Genomic DNA, 16,103 nt, shown 5'->3' on the forward strand with positions numbered 1-16,103 from the left:
CAAACTGGCTTGCATAAGTCCCACCAGATCTGCATGGATCAGCTCTAGAACTCTTTTTGTTTGTCTTGTGCTACATTTCCTAACTGGGAATGCCTTTGACTTCTGCCCAGTCCAAATATGTTTTGCATCCCTTCAAATTTAGCCGTTCTGCAAAGTCTTGCATTTGCTGCAAAACTTTAAAGCTTGCATGGCCAAGTCTTCTGTGTAGAAGATGAACATGAATCATGCTCTGCAACATTCTTAAATATATGGGAACATTGAACCTTTTGTCCCTGCAATACATATAGATTATCTTCCTTTATGCCTTCTGCACAAATATTCCCACTTCCCATTTACAAAAATGATCTCAAAACCTTGTTTGTTTAAATTAGACACACTTAAGAAATTATGTTCCATCTCAGGTACACAAAGCACATTGGTAAACTTTTATTCCAAATATGGAATTTTTACATCACCTCTTCTGACAACTTTTGCTTTCTGGTCATTTGCCAAAGCCACAGTTTCTTGTGCTACTGGAACAAACCTGCAAAATAATTCAGAGTCATTAACAATTGTTTGACTTGCCCCACTATCTATTAGCCACTTGTCTCTATTGTTGCTATAGCAAACTTTTGCAACACCAAAATGTTCGTTTTGCAAATCAGTCCTTTTTGGTTGCACAAATGTCCTTTGCTGCAAATTGTTCCTTTGCAAACAGTTCTTTTTCAGATGTGTGTTTGCTCCACAAATGTAGCCATTCTTTTCTCGCTTAGCTCTCTGCTTGCAAAATGTTTCTTCTTTGGAGACTTGCAGTCTGGACCCCTTCCTCAGAAATTTCACCTCCTCCTGGCTGCTTCTAAATTAGTGCTTTTTTTTCTTCATTAAGCAAACATACCTTTAAAGCCTCAAAATTTAAATCTTGCTCTTCTTTACACTCAAATATTGCAGAAACTGTGTCCCAGGATTTATCTAAACTGTTCAACACCAATAAAACCTTCTGGGACTCAGGGAATTTAATCCCACATTGTTCTAAGTCCAAAAATAAACTTTGCATTTTATTTAAATGCTGTTCCACAGATTCACCTGGTTACAAACAGGCCCTGTAAAGTTTTCTTGACAATTGCACTATATTGCAAGCAGAAACATTCATGTGCACAGCTCTCAACTTCAACCAAATCTCCTTTGCAGTCTTTAAATTTGCAACATTTAGAAATTGTTCATCATCTAAATTCAAGATGAGATAAGCCATTGCTTGATCATGACTCTTCTGATCAGCAGCTGCAAATACTTGTGGTGGATTTTCTACAATATACCACAGCTCTTTAGCTTTCAGCAAACATTCCATTTTAGCATCCCATATAATGTAATTCTTCTGGCCTAAACAAGGCACAGAGCTTTCGTTAAATTCCATTGCAGCCATTCTGCTAATTCTGCGTTGTTCTTATACTTTCTAAATACAGGCAATTTCTTCCAGTTTTAAATTACAATGCAGTCCTTAGTAAGCTCTGGGCCCATAACCTGTTAGAGAATTTTAATTTCTCTATTGGTGAAAAAATAAATCAGAAGCTCTCACAGTTCACTGCATTTAGCTGATTCAAAATAACTTCTTTATATTCATATAAAAATATTTACTATACCATACATTCTTCTTTACAGCAATATAGCTCAGTTGAAGACTTCTTACAGAGAGATACAGAGACAAACCTGAGACTGGAAATCCAGCTCCTAACTCAATACTGTTTTGCACAGACTCAGTAGCACTTTCTTCACATTGGCTGACTGAGTTACCACATGACTCTTCCTGCTCATGAATATTCCAACAAGGAATATGGGTGACACATCCCCAGCGACAAAGCTGGTATCAAGATCGTGCAATCTGCTCTGGATGGGCCGGCCGCACATTGGGTGGTGAACTTGCATGACTCCAATGCCCCAGAGCTCAGTGACTTCAACCATTTCATGTCCTCTCTGAGAAGGCGATTTGAGGACCCCCCTGGATGATCGCAAAGTCTGTGAAAGGATCAAAACAATGAGGAAAGGCAAACGCCCAGTAGCCGAATATACATAAGAATCCCAGGCCATTGCCAGCAAACTGAACTGGCCGGAAGATATCCTCCTTAGCCATTTCAAAGATGGACTAAATTACGATCTACATGACGCTTGCCTGCCCCAAGAGGACCCACACCAACTTGATGAATGGTACGTCCTGGCAGAGGAAGCAGAGATTGACCTACTGGAGAGGCATTGCCGAGGAAAACAATGGAGCTGCTCACCGCCTGAGTCAACACGTGAACCAGTGAAGCAATCGGCTACGGCCAAGAAGCACATGGGGTGTTTCAAGTGCAGGAGTGGGGTGTTTCAAGTGCAGGAGAGAGGGGCGTCGGGTTGTAGAATGCCGCTCAAAAGCCCCCCAGCACAACCCAGACAGATCACCGGCCAGCAAATCTGGGAAGTCTCCAGCTAAGCCAAAAGAACCTGCCATGAGAATGATGGAGGCTGTGGAATCCCCTACCTCTGCTCATCAGGGGGGAAAAACTCCAGCCTACACTGCAGGGCTGGTGGACGCCTCAGACAACAGCTCAGAGGGTGAACCCCTGGTAAGTGGACCCATCGCACCCATCCTCAAGACAGTGACTATATTAATTCCCCCCATGCCTGAAGCTGAAGGTGAAAGCCTTAATAGACTCTGGCGGCACCCACTGCCTCATTAGCCCAATGCTAGTGGGAAACCTGAGCATTCCATCAAGGAGACTGGAACAACCAATCTCATTTGGCCAGTTAGATGGGTCCATATCCGGGTGGGTGCCAGCTAACCTAGCCACTTTACCAAACTACCTCTGCCTGGGCAAACATGAGAAAGACATAATGTTTGTAGCGACCCCAGCATGGAATGCCTGATGGTCCTAGGGATGGAATGGTTAAAGAAATTCCCCCCCCCAACCCATGGACTGTGCCATAGAATTCAAGCCCGGAGCAAAACTCCCAAAATCCTGATTATACTCCATGAGCGCAAAGGAGAAGGAGGAAATGGAAAGATTCATAAAGAAAAACCTAGAAAGGGGGTTCATCGAACCTGCCAAGCCAAAAGTGGTCACTCCAGTCCTCTTTAGAGAGAAGAAGGATGGCTCTTTATGCTTATGCATGGATTATAGGTCCCTGAATACAATCAGTGAAACCAACCTTTACCCCCTACCCCTCATGAAGGACATGTTATCACACCTCTTGAAAGGATTTTTTTTTTTTACTAAACTAGATCTAAGGGAAGCGTACTATCGCAGGAGAATTAAGGAAGGGAATGAATGGAAGACCGCATTTAACTGCCCAAAGGGGTGCTACCAATTCAAAGTCTTGCCATTTGTATTACAAGGGGCCGCCGCAGTATTTATGCAATTAATCAATGACGTACTAAGGGAGCACCTATTTAAGGGGGTCCTGGTTTACTTAGACGACATTCTTATCTTCACCAAATGAAAAGAGGAACATGTCAACCTAGTCAGAGCAGTTTTAAAGAAACTATGAGCTGCCCACCTATATGCCAAACTATCGAAATGCGAATTCCACCAAGAAAGGATAGACTACTTAGGTTATCGCATATCCCCACAGGGCATTGAAATAGACCCAGAAAAGGTCAGAGCAGTATTAGAATGGGCACCACCTCACACAAGAAAGCAACTGCAAAGTTTCCTGGGCTTCACAAACTTTTACTGTCAATTCATCCTCTCATTTGCCCAGATAGTCCTGCTCCTCATGAACTTACTAAAAACGAAGGGAGCATCCTCAATAAAACCTAGCCAGCCACTAAGATGGACAATGGAATGCCAAGCAGTGTTTGAGAGATTAAAGAGACTTTTTTCTGCCGAACCAGTACTGAGGCACCCAGACATGGACAAGCCCTTCGTAATACAGGTGGATGCAAGTGATGTGGCAGTGGGAGCTGTACTATTACAAGCAAACGATGAAGGGCTATTGAACCCTGTGCATATACATCCAAGAAACTCACCGAAATGGAACAGTGCTGGCCTGTGTTGGAGAAAGAGGCATATGGGATTCGGTGGTCCTTACTCATGTGGTGGCAGTTCCTTGAAGGCAATAAAATCCCTTTCCAGGTATGGACAGACCACAAACATTTGGAAGCCTTGAAAATGCCCAGAAAGCTCAACCCAAGCAAGCCCTCTGGTCCCAGCATTTTCACCAATTCCACTGTACATTCAAGCATTTGCCGGGGGGAAAGAACTTCCTGGCAGATGCACCCCAATATGCAAGCCACCGACTCTAAACTGATGATGGTAGAATCACAACTGGCAGCGCCAGTAACCACCAGAACCCAAGCTAAATTAAAACCACAGCTGGGCAGCCAAACCAGAATTGAATTCCAGAAAAATAAACATGTGTGCACAATGAAAGACGGGCTGCCTTGGGTGGGGAAAAAGTTATATATACCAACAACCCAAAAAGTCACATTCATGCAGCTTTAACATGACAGAAAATCAGCAGGACATTTTGGATTTGTAAAAACATTACACTTAATTAAACGGCAATTTTGGTGGACCATCCATGAAAAAGGACATAGAAAGTTACATGGCCAGCTGCCCAAAGTGTGCACCTGCCAAGAGGTTGCAAGGGAAATCGCCCGGACAGTTACAAACAGTGGCAAATCCCTCAGCCCCCTGGAGGGAAATAGCCATGGATTTTATAGTGGAATTACCAGAAAGCAATGGGAATACTGTTGTCTGGATGGTCATGGACTTGTTTAACAAACAGGTGCACTTTATCCCTTGCCAAAAGATTCCCACTGTAAAAGCATTAGTGAAACTTTTTGTCCAGCATATTTGCAGATTGCATGGGGCACCCCAATGCATCATATCTGATAGGGGAGTGCAATTTACATCTGCATTTTGGAAGGAATTTTTATCCCTCTTAGGGACCACTCAGGGACTGACATCTAGCCACCACCCGCAAGGGAACGGTCAATTGGAAAAATTGAACTCAGTACTTGAGCAATATTTAAGATGCTTTATTAATTTCCAACAGCCTGATTGGACGGACCTACTCCCCTTCACAAACATGGCCTACAATAATGCAGTCCACTCCAGCACAGTCCACTCCTTTTCAAACTTTGGGGTCAAAGTTTCAACCCCATGCCAGAACTAACCCAAACGAACCGGTGATCCCATCACTGAAACAATGGATAGAACAATTACAAAACACCTGGCCAATAGTTAGAAAAGCACTAGATGAAGCTAGGCAGGCATAAAAAGCACAAGCCGATTAAAAAAAGGATTGAGCCTACACCATTATAGGAGAAATGGTGTACTTATCTACAAAATACCTAAAATCCCTACAACCATGTTAAAAACTTGGACTGAAAGATATAGGGCCTTTTTCAATTAAAAGAATCAGTGACCAGTAACAGTAGAATTAAAATTATCCCAAAATCTCAGGCAAATAAAACCAATTTTTAATTGCATTTGCTGAAAAGACAGCATCAGTCACCTTTACGGCCCAAAATCCCCCCCCCCCCAATCATGGTGGAAGGTGAACAACAAGATAAAGGAAATCCTAGATTCTAGGAGATATCAAGGGAGAAATCAATACCTAGTAGCATGGAAACACCTCCCTGCCTCAGAAAACGAGTGGGTCCATAAATGTCATGTCAGAGCCCCAAAGCTATTAAAAGAAGTTTCATACAGAGTATCCTAACAAGCCAGACTAACTTTTATATCTGTTTTGTTTTCTTTACAGGTGGCTCTCTCTTATTGTTAAGGGGGCAGGATGTCAGAATCCAATTATATTTCATTTATAGTTCTCTACTATGGAAAATCCCATTTTTGCTCTCTCTGGATTCTGTCATACTACGAAGGGGAAGGGGTATGAGTAAAGGGGTTATATGGCTCTCACTTCCTTCAGTAAACTTCAAAGGGACTGAGTGTGGATTCTCACCAAAAGGACTGACCATAACAATATGGCCATAACTTCCTCTCTGAAGTCTTCCTTTTGCCGGAAGTAAGGGAAAAGGGAGGGAATAATGCAGCCCCTGTAGTCTGGGAAAATAGAGGAGAATCATCGCCTGGAAGAACTGTGGGGTGGGGGGCTGCTTGAAAACACAAAACATTGAAGGGTGGGAGAGAATTCCTCAGATCCTGTCTAGCATGCATACAATCATTTTCTCTTAATAAATATGCCTGTTGGAAAAGATATTCCAAGAGTTCTGTATTCTTAAGAGGTAAAGTGAGGTGGGTCCTTACAGATTTCGTTGATTATCTAATACTTCTTTGTATCTTGTCATTTTTTTTGTCTAGTGGTTGGGATGGATCATTGCCTCCATCGGTGAGGCCCAATTTGGTATTTTCGTATATTTCTTTTTAATCTTTTCCTACATCCAAATCAGCGCATCTCTTATCTGGTGCCCGTAAAAATATGTTTGTGACTTCTTATATTTTCCCCATAAAAAGCCATGCCAACCAGCCTGTAAATCATGTCCTTCGATCGTTAAAACCCTTTTATTATCTAAATTTATCCAATCTCTAATCCAAAGTAACTCCGCTGCTTGGTAGTAGATTTCCCATTTTGGAAGCCCCAGGCCACCTCTATTTCTACTATCCTGTAATGCTTTAACATTTATTCTTGCTTTTTTACCTGACCTTATAAATTTATTAATCATTTTGTTTAATTCCTCAAAAAAAAATTCTCTAATTTTATTGGGACTGTCTGAAAGAAATATAATAATTTTGTTAGAATATTCATTTTAATAACAGAAATCCTTCCTAACTGTGATAGTTGTAATTTCCCCCAAATCTCTAGGTCTTTTTTCATTTGTAATATCAATTTTTTATAATTATCTTCTTTTATTGAAGAACATCTTATAGTAAGCCAAATTCCTAAATATTTAATCTTTTTTACAATTTCCAATCTCAAATTTTCTTCTAATTTCCTTTTTTGTTTTTCAGTTAATTTTTTACTAATATTTTAGTCTTTTCTTTATTCATTTTTAATCCTGCCAGTTTCCCATATTTTTCTAATTAATTCACCCATTGTACCATTTTTAGGATATGGCAATATCCAAGTACCACCAGTTGCCTAGCAAGGTGTTAAAACCTTGATCAAAAAAAAAAAAGGAAAAAAGTGATAAAGTACAGGTAGTCCTTGACTTACAACAGTTCGCTTAGTGACTGTTTGAAGTTACAATGGCACTGAAAAAGTGCCCCCCCAAACCACAGCCGAGCAAGACACCTACCTGCCCACCCGGCCGCATTCTTCCTCCTGTCCGAGGTTTTCATTGTTGTGAGCATTTCTGTTGAGGATTGGCAGCAGGGGTGGCGTGGGGGGTGTTTGGTTTTTATTCCCCCCATCTGCTGGATGGTTGCAGCAGGTTTTGGTCACTTCACATGACCCTGGGACACTGTGACCATCATAAATATGAATCAGTTGCCAAGCATCTGAATGTAAATCACAAGACCCTGGAGATGCTGCAACATTCCAGCTGATCGGTGCTTCTGGGCTCAGCAGAAGCACCAGGATCAGCACCGAGCTCCAGATGGAGCCTGGTGCTGATCCTGGAACTTCCGCTGAGCCCTGACAGCCCTGCAACTCCAGCCATCTCTCGCTCAGGCTTGTGTGGTAATGCCACCGGTTCAGCTCATTTCCCTCCCCCGCTACTTTTCTAGGATGGTCACGTATCACCTGCCAGGTGCCAATGTATCACAGGTGGTACCCGTACCACTGGTTGAAAAGCCCTGCTTTAGTGGTTCCTCTATAAAAAACACCAAATATCTGCAAATGCCTGTGTCTTATATTCTTCCATTTTGACCTTTAATCCTTTTCTCTCTATTGGTTCTAATTTGGGTTAGTAGCACTTCTAACGTTAAAATAAAAAGTAGAGGTGACATTGGGCATCCTTGTCTTACTCCTTTATTTATTTCAAATTTCTCTGTATTATCCCCATTAATTGTCACTCTAGCCTTTTGTATCTTATATATTGCCCTTGTCATTTTCTCGAAATTCCCTCCAAATTTCTATCTGTTGGACCATAAACTGCCAATTAAGGTTATCAAATGCTTTCTGGGTGTCTAAAAATATTAATGCTACCTGTTTTTCTGAGTGTTCTAGGACATTTAACACCGTTCTCGTGTTATTCCTAATTTGTCTTGTGGGTAAAAAAAACATTTTGTATTATTTGATTTAATATTGGTTTCAATCGTTCCGCAATTATAGTTGTAAAAATTTTATAATCTGAATTCAACGAGATTGGCCTATAATTTTTTATCTGTTTGGGGTCGGTACCTTCTTTTGGAATAAGAGTTATATTTGCCTCAATCCAGGAGTCTGGTAATTTGGTTTTCTCCAGCACATCATTGTATATATCTAATAATGTCGTTTCCAGATTTTCATAGAGAGTTTTATTCACCTCCCCTGGTAGACCATCTGGCCCCGGGGCTTTATTATTTTTTTGTTTTTGCACTGCATTTCTTAATTGCATAGCTGTAATTTCCTTATTCAATATTTCTCTCTGTCCCTCTTTTAATTCCGGCAGACCATTAACCTTTAAGTATTGTTTTATATTCTCCTCCTCTATTTTCTCTTTTTTGTATAGTAACTCAAAATAGTTCCCAATTATTTTTTTCTTTTTATCCATTTTATTTTGCAACTCTCCATTTTCGTCTTGTAGTTCCTGAATAAATCTTTTTTCCTTCTCTTTTTTAAATTTATAAGCGAGCCACCTCCCAGGCTTATTTGCATGTTCAAAAAGATTTTGTTTAGCTACTTTCAATTCTCTTGCCATTTCCTCTTGTTCTACCATATTCAATTTATGTTTAGTCAAAAGCATTTCTGCTTTAATCATTTTGTCCTGGGGCTCCCTTTGTAATTTAGATTCTAATTTTTTAATCTCTTCCTGAAGTATGTTTTGTGTTTGCCTTTTCACCTTATTCTTTCTAGCTATATAAGCTATTGCTATGCCTCTTAAACATGCTTTGGCAGTATCCCATATAATTTGTAGTGATGTTTGTTGTTTTGTGTTTTTTTTAAAGAATAATTCCATTTTTTTTCTAATGCTTACAATAAATTCTTTTTCCTTTAAAATTTGAGCGTTTAGTGTCCACCTTCTTACTTTTTTCTGACCTGTCCAGACTATTTTCAAAGGATTATGGTCAGCCCATGTATTTGGCATTATTTCTATTGTTTCCAAATCTTGTCCTACCACCCCATTCATCCATGCCATATCCAACTGAGACCACGATTTATGTGGATTCAAGAAAAAAGTGTATTCCTTTTTTATGGGATTCCGTTTTCTCCATTGATCGGATAAATTGAATTTGTGTGCCATCTCAAAAAATGTCTTTGGTAATATTTTCCGTTTCTTTTTATTTTTCGTGGTGCTAATATAATCCTTTTTTACATTCACTACCGCATTGTAATTGTTATGTCCCGAGCCTTGCAAACGGCTCGGGCGTTTGCAGGCAGTCCTGGGCAGGTGCAAGGCTGCCCGGGACCAGACAGGCTGTCGCCAGCGCCGTGCGCATGCGCAGGTGCTGGCGCGGGAAAAGTAACACATTTACCTGGGAGTTGCCTATATAAGAGGCTGCGAGCGTTTGGGAAGTTAAGGAAAGCCATCTACTTGTAAGCTGAACGCAGAATAAAGAAAATTGAGAACTCCAACTGCTTCTCGTGTCTGCTTTGCGCCAAGGACTCAACACTGGCAACGAAGGTGGGATTGCCTTACACCGCCTGGAAAGGAAGAAGTATAAGCTTACCCAAGTGAGTCCTGAGCGGCAGAACGGCGTCGACTCGGCAGCTACCCGCCAATCCAGTGCGCATTCGGGGGTAGGCTGGCTGATAGACCCGTCTCCTGAAGATGGCGAAAATCGGAAGGCTTTCGGAGTTCGACGTCTCACATCCAGAGCGGTGGGAGTCATACGTAGCCAGGGTGGAGAACTACTTCAAGGCAAACCAAGTGAGGGAAGAGAGCTTGAAGGCTGCCACCCTGCTTTGTGTTTGCGGTCAAGACGCCTTCGACATCGCAGAAAACCTTGCAGCACCTGTTCCAGTAGAGTCTGTCAGCTACGCAGATATGAAGAAGCTATTGAAGGAGCACTTCCACCCCAAGATGTCCGTCATCGCATGGCGCCACACCTTCGAGCAGAGGGATCAACGGCCCGGTGAGTCGGCCAAAGAATTCATCGCCGCATTACGGAAGGCCGCCAAGCACTGCGAGTTCAAAGACCTCGAAGAACGACTGAGGGACCGATTCGTGTGCGGGTTAAGGCATCGAGATCTACAACAGAGACTTTTCGCTAAAGAAGAATTGTCCTACCAAGATGCCTTAAGGGAAGTCACCGCAGAAGAAGCAGCAGGCGGCGCTGTCAAGAACATGCGGCCGATCAGAAACAGTCCAGAGGTTGCATCCGTGCACCAGGAAGACGTCCAAAGAAACTCCGAGGAGGATCCGGACGAGGAAGTCGACCGTCTCCACCCCACGAAGGAAGAAAATCAGAAGGGAAGCTCTTCAGCTCCACTCAAGTGCATCGGCTGTGGAGGTCGCCACAGGAGAACCGACTGCAAGTTCCACTCCGCTACCTGCCGGGCATGCGGCAAACAAGGACACATTGCAGCTGTGTGTCTGGGCCGACGAAAGGTACAACCTCAGGAAGAACTGCGCCTGAAAGGTACCAGATTCCCCAGCCAGAATAGGGTAGGGTTTTGCACTTTGCGAAGAAGCATCCTTAGGACAGGCACACACAAGCCCATTAAGAAAAAGCTGTCACTCAAGGTGAAGCTACAAGGGGTTCCATTGTCTATGGAACTGGACACAGGGTCTGCCCTTTCAATCATCTCATTGCATACATTTAGGAAGATTTGTTCCGGTAGTGGAACTCAGGCCAAGTTAAGGCCTTCTGACATTGTGTTAACAGATTTTCAAAATTCAAGAGTGTGTGTTAAGGGGGAGGCCACCCTTAACGTGCAATACAAGAGTTTTGAAGGTCCACTAGACGTATTAGTAGTAGGGGGTGAACGAACGAGTCTCATAGGACTCGATTGGTTTGAGGCCCTGGGGATACACGTCACAGGACTCAACAGTTTACAAACACTCGACCTACAGGAAGTCTGCAAAGAATTTGCAGATGTTTTCAGCCCCCAGCTGGGCACATTCAAAGGACCCCCTGTGTCCTTAAAGCTAGACCCCACTGTCACTCCCATTAGAATTAAAGCAAGAAGGGTCCCTTTTGCTTTAAAGAGTAAAATTGACACTGAGTTAGACAAACTGATTCAACAGGGAATCCTAGAACCTGTTGATTCCAGTCCTTGGGAGACCCCCATTGTCACGCCTCTAAAGGCAAATGGGGACATTCGCATTTGTGCTGACTACAAATGCACTCTGAATAAGGCATTGCAGCAACATGCCTATCCTGTTCCTGTGGTCAGTCATATTCTGGCCTCCCTCAAGGGGGGGCGCGTTTTTGCAAAGCTTGACCTAGCTCAAGCGTATCAACAGCTGCCTGTTGATGATGATGCTGCTATAGCTCAGACTATTGTGACCCACAGGGGAGCCTTTAAGGTAAAAAGGCTGCAGTTTGGAGTGAATGTCGCTCCTGGGATTTTCCAAAGCGTAATGGAAAACACACTGCGGGGCATACCGGGGGTTTGCCCCTACTTTGATGATGTCTTAATTGCAGGAGACTCCACACACATTCTAGCTGAAAGGCTAAGGGCTGTTCTGTTAAGATTCAGGAAAACAGGCCTCAAGCTCAAAAAAGACAAATGCAAAATTGGGGTGCCTTCTACTGAATTTCTGGGATTCAAAATTGATGCTGCTGGGATTCACCCTGCTGAATCCAAACTAACTGCCATTTTAGAAGCACCTAGGCCAAAGTCCAAGGCCGAACTTCAGGCCTTCCTGGGTCTCCTGAATTTCTACAATTCTTTTCTTCCACATAAAGCTAGTGTAGCTGAGCCTCTTCACAGGCTACTAGACAAGCAAGCAGTGTGGCGGTGGTCACAGACGCATGAGGCCTGCTTTAACGAAGTCAAGGCCTTGCTCACTTCTAACAGTGTACTTGCACATTTCAACGAGTCTCTTCCTGTGTGCATCGCGTGTGATGCGTCCCCTTACGGGGTTGGGGCTGTCCTGAGCCACCTCAGGTCTGATGGAACTCAGGTTCCTGTTGCATATTATTCAAGAACATTGTCTTCTGCCGAGCGCAACTACGCTCAGATAGACAGGGAGGCTCTGGCTGTTGTTGCGGGAATTAAAAAATTCCATGATTTTCTATATGGCAGGCAGTTCACGGTCTTCACTGACCATAAGCCTCTGCTGGGACTGTTTACCACACGTAAGCAGACTCCCCAAATCATTTCCCCTAGAATGCTTAGGTGGTCTATTTTTCTGTCTGCATATGATTTTTCTTTACTCCACAAGCCTGGGAAAGATATGGGCCATGCTGATGGCCTCAGTAGACTGCCTCTGCCAACAGTGGAAGCTGACCCTGCGCCAGCTGTCAACATTCTATCAATCCAAGCCTTGCCCGAGCTCCCTCTTAGTGCCAGGGATGTTGCTGCTGAAACAGGTACAGATCACACACTTTCACGTGTCCATTCCTGGGTTTTGTCTGGTTGGCCTGAGGACTGCCCTAGTCCTGAGTTTCAGAGTTTCTGGTCCAAAAGGAACGAGCTGTCCCTTTCTCAGGGTTGTTTGCTTTGGGGAAACAGAGTTGTCATTCCCACCTCAATGAGGACTAGGGTCTTGGAATCCCTCCACGAGGGTCATCCTGGCATTGTTCGTATGAAGGCTCTTGCACGCAGCCACTTATGGTGGTCTGGTTTAGATAAAAATATTGAGGCTAAGGTGCATGCATGCCACCTGTGCCAACGATCTTGCCCAGAGATGCCCCAAGCTCCCGTGCATAGATGGGAGGAAACACAATCCCCATGGTCTAGGGTGCACATTGACTACGCTGGGCCCTTTCAGGGCCAGTTCTTCTTGGTCCTTGTTGACAGCCACTTGAAATGGCTTGAGGTTGTACCTGTCTCATCCACCACCACTGCAAAGACTATTCAGGTACTGAGGGGGATTTTTGCTGCACACGGGCTGCCAGATGTCATTGTGTCCGACAATGGCCCTCAATTCACTTCCTCCGAATTCCAAGCTTTTTTACAGGCTAACATGATTCGTCATGCCACGTCTGCGCCTTTCCACCCGTCCACCAACGGTATGGCTGAACGCATGGTGCGCATCACAAAGGACGCCTTGAAAAGACTCACCTACGGGGACTGGCATCACAGGTTGGCTGACTTTCTCCTTTCTTATCGCACCACACCATCCACTTCTACAGGGAGAAGCCCAGCTGAACTTCGTTGGGGGCGTCAACTTACTACTAAACTTGACCGGTTGCATCCGGACAGATTGCCTTCATCTACCTCACATCCTAGGGCACCTAGACAACTACTTGAGGGTGCCCCGGTCTGGACTCGCAATTACGGGCCTGGTCATACATGGGTCCCCGCTTCTGTCTCCAGGGTCACGGGTCCTCTATCCTACGAGGTAGCTCTGGACAACGGTCGTGTCCTGCGCAGGCACATCGACCAACTCCGCCCTAGGCGGCATCTTCCAGCTGAGACTCCTGGGTCTTTTCCAGGGGGGGAGGGGGACCCTTTGGAGCAAAGGGAAGGGCACGAGCTGCTGCCCATCTCCACTGATGGAGCCACAAACGGCCCATTCCAGGGTTCCGCGAGAGCTCCGAACAAGAATTCTATGAGCCTACCCAACTACCAGGCATCCACGCCTACTCCAGCCAGGGAGTCACCCCGGGGGCATACTCACTTTCCACACATATCACACAGCACTCCAGTCACGGAGGATACCCGGGGGCATCCCAACAAATCATTCCCCGCAAGAGAGCTGGCACACAATCCCCAAGGTTGGCCTGACCTTACCCCAAATCCTACAGGGGGTCAAACATACAGGGAGGTGGTCGAGGAACCAAGTCCCGACTACAACACCTCTAGCCCAAATCAGGGAATAACTGAGTTTTGGGAAGGTACAGAAACCCACACAAGCCCGGACACAGAACGGGGTTCAGGGAATGGACAGCCTCCTGACAGGTCTTGGACGGACCTAGGAGGTTCAACAGAGACGCCCAGCAGTGGCTATCACTTCAGGGGGCCCGAGGGTCTACAGCTAGGCAGGTCAACCAGGTCACAAAGTGACAGAAGCCCTGGCCTGACGAGCCCGGTGGGCGAGCAAGCAGGCCAGGCATCAGGGCACAGCCCTTGGAAGGCACCAAGACAAAATAAGGAGAACAGGCTCACATCTCCCTCCAGTCAGGGAACTCCTGCTAGTAACCCAGAGCTGAGAAGGTCACAGAGAGCAAAGAAATCTCCTAAGTACCTAGAGGATTATATAACATTGCTGGCAAGGCAAAAGCCAGCAAACAGTGGAAGCACTGGGGAGCGGAACGCTGTATAGAACAAATGATTATATGTTGGTAGTAGTTTCAGCCCGGGGGAAAGGGGTGTTATGTCCCGAGCCTTGCAAACGGCTCGGGCGTTTGCAGGCAGTCCCGGGCAGGTGCAAGGCTGCCCGGGACCAGACAGGCTGTCGCCAGCGCCGTGCGCATGTGCGGGTGCTGGCGCGGGAAAAGTAACACATTTACCTGGGAGTTGCCTATATAAGAGGCTGCGAGCATTTGGGAAGTTAAGGAAAGCCATCTACTTGTAAGCTGAACGCAGAATAAAGAAAATTGAGAACTCCAATTGCTTCTCGTGTCTGCTTTGCGCCAAGGACTCAACAGTAATCTCCTATTATACAGATATTTCCTTGTCCAATTTCTATAAGTTTTTCATGTAGGTTTTTATAGAATTGTTTTTGATTTTCATTTGGAGTGTAAATTGTCACCAACAGCCATGATTTCTGTTCAGTTTGTAATTCTATTATTAGCACCCTTCCCTCTGTATCTTGATATTTTAATTTGGCTTTAATTCATTTCCTAATATAAACTGCTATTCCTCTCTGTTTTTGTTCCATTAGTGCCGTGTATAGTACTCCTAATTTTGGAAATTCCAAATATTTTCTGTGCTGCTCTTTTATGTGTACTTCTTGTAGACAGGCAATATCTACACCTTGTTTTACTAATTTTGTTAGTATTTGTTTTCTTTTAGCTGGTGCATTTAATCCATTGACATTGATTGATATTAATCTAATCTCCTCTTTCATTATTTTATGTGTGTTTGTCTTGTTCTCAAACCTACTCCTCTTTCTTTCCTTTGTTTTTTACCTCCTTACTTTCTATCTCTCTTTCTCTTTCTTTTAACTCCTGTTGCTGGTCTTCCTGACTTCTAGATTCTAATTCTGATTCTTCTTTGCTACTATTCCTCTTCTTCCTCCCCTTCTAACTGTTCATAGAATTCTCTTGCCTTGTCTAAGCTATCTATTTTAATCCTTCTCTCCTGCCATGTTATCAACATCCCCTCTGGGACTAACCATCTAAATGGTATGCTTCTTTTAATTAGATATGCACTGAGAAATCTATAATCCCTTCTCTGTTCTCTCACTTTCTTTGTGACTTGTTTTAATGTTTGTATTTCTATGCCTTTGTAGATCATTGGATCTTCTCTTGTAATCTTGTATATTATGTCTCTAACTTTTTTTCTGGCGAATCTTGTATGTACTTCTCCTGGGAGTCTATTACATCAAGCATAGTTCATATGGATTCGGTACACCTCATCTATCTCTAAAATACCTCTTGCTTGTCCCTTTGTAGAGCTTCGGCTATCAGCTCTACCATAATAGTACCCAAATCCTCTTCCTTATCTTCCACCACGTTTTGGAATCTTAGATAGAATGCTGCCCTGTCCATTTCCAAATGTATGATCGATTCTTCCATTTTTTTGTTGATTCCCATCAATTTTTTATCTACTGTATCAACTTTTTTCCCTATTTTATCCAATCCTACTTCTACTGTCTGAATTCTTTCTTCATTTTTCTCAATTGTTTGTTGTATCATTTTGATCTTATTATCTAATTTATTCACATCCCCTCTCATTTCTATGTGATTCTTATCATTGTCTCCTGCATTTTTAGCATCGTTTCCTGAAGTTAGTAGTGTGGACTGCATGGTTTGCATATTTGACAT

This window comes from Crotalus tigris, unplaced genomic scaffold (assembly GCF_016545835.1).
Source record: "Crotalus tigris isolate CLP2741 ecotype Arizona unplaced genomic scaffold, ASM1654583v1 scf7180000020963.25688851:1431469, whole genome shotgun sequence".
Classification (NCBI taxonomy): domain Eukaryota; kingdom Metazoa; phylum Chordata; class Lepidosauria; order Squamata; family Viperidae; genus Crotalus; species Crotalus tigris.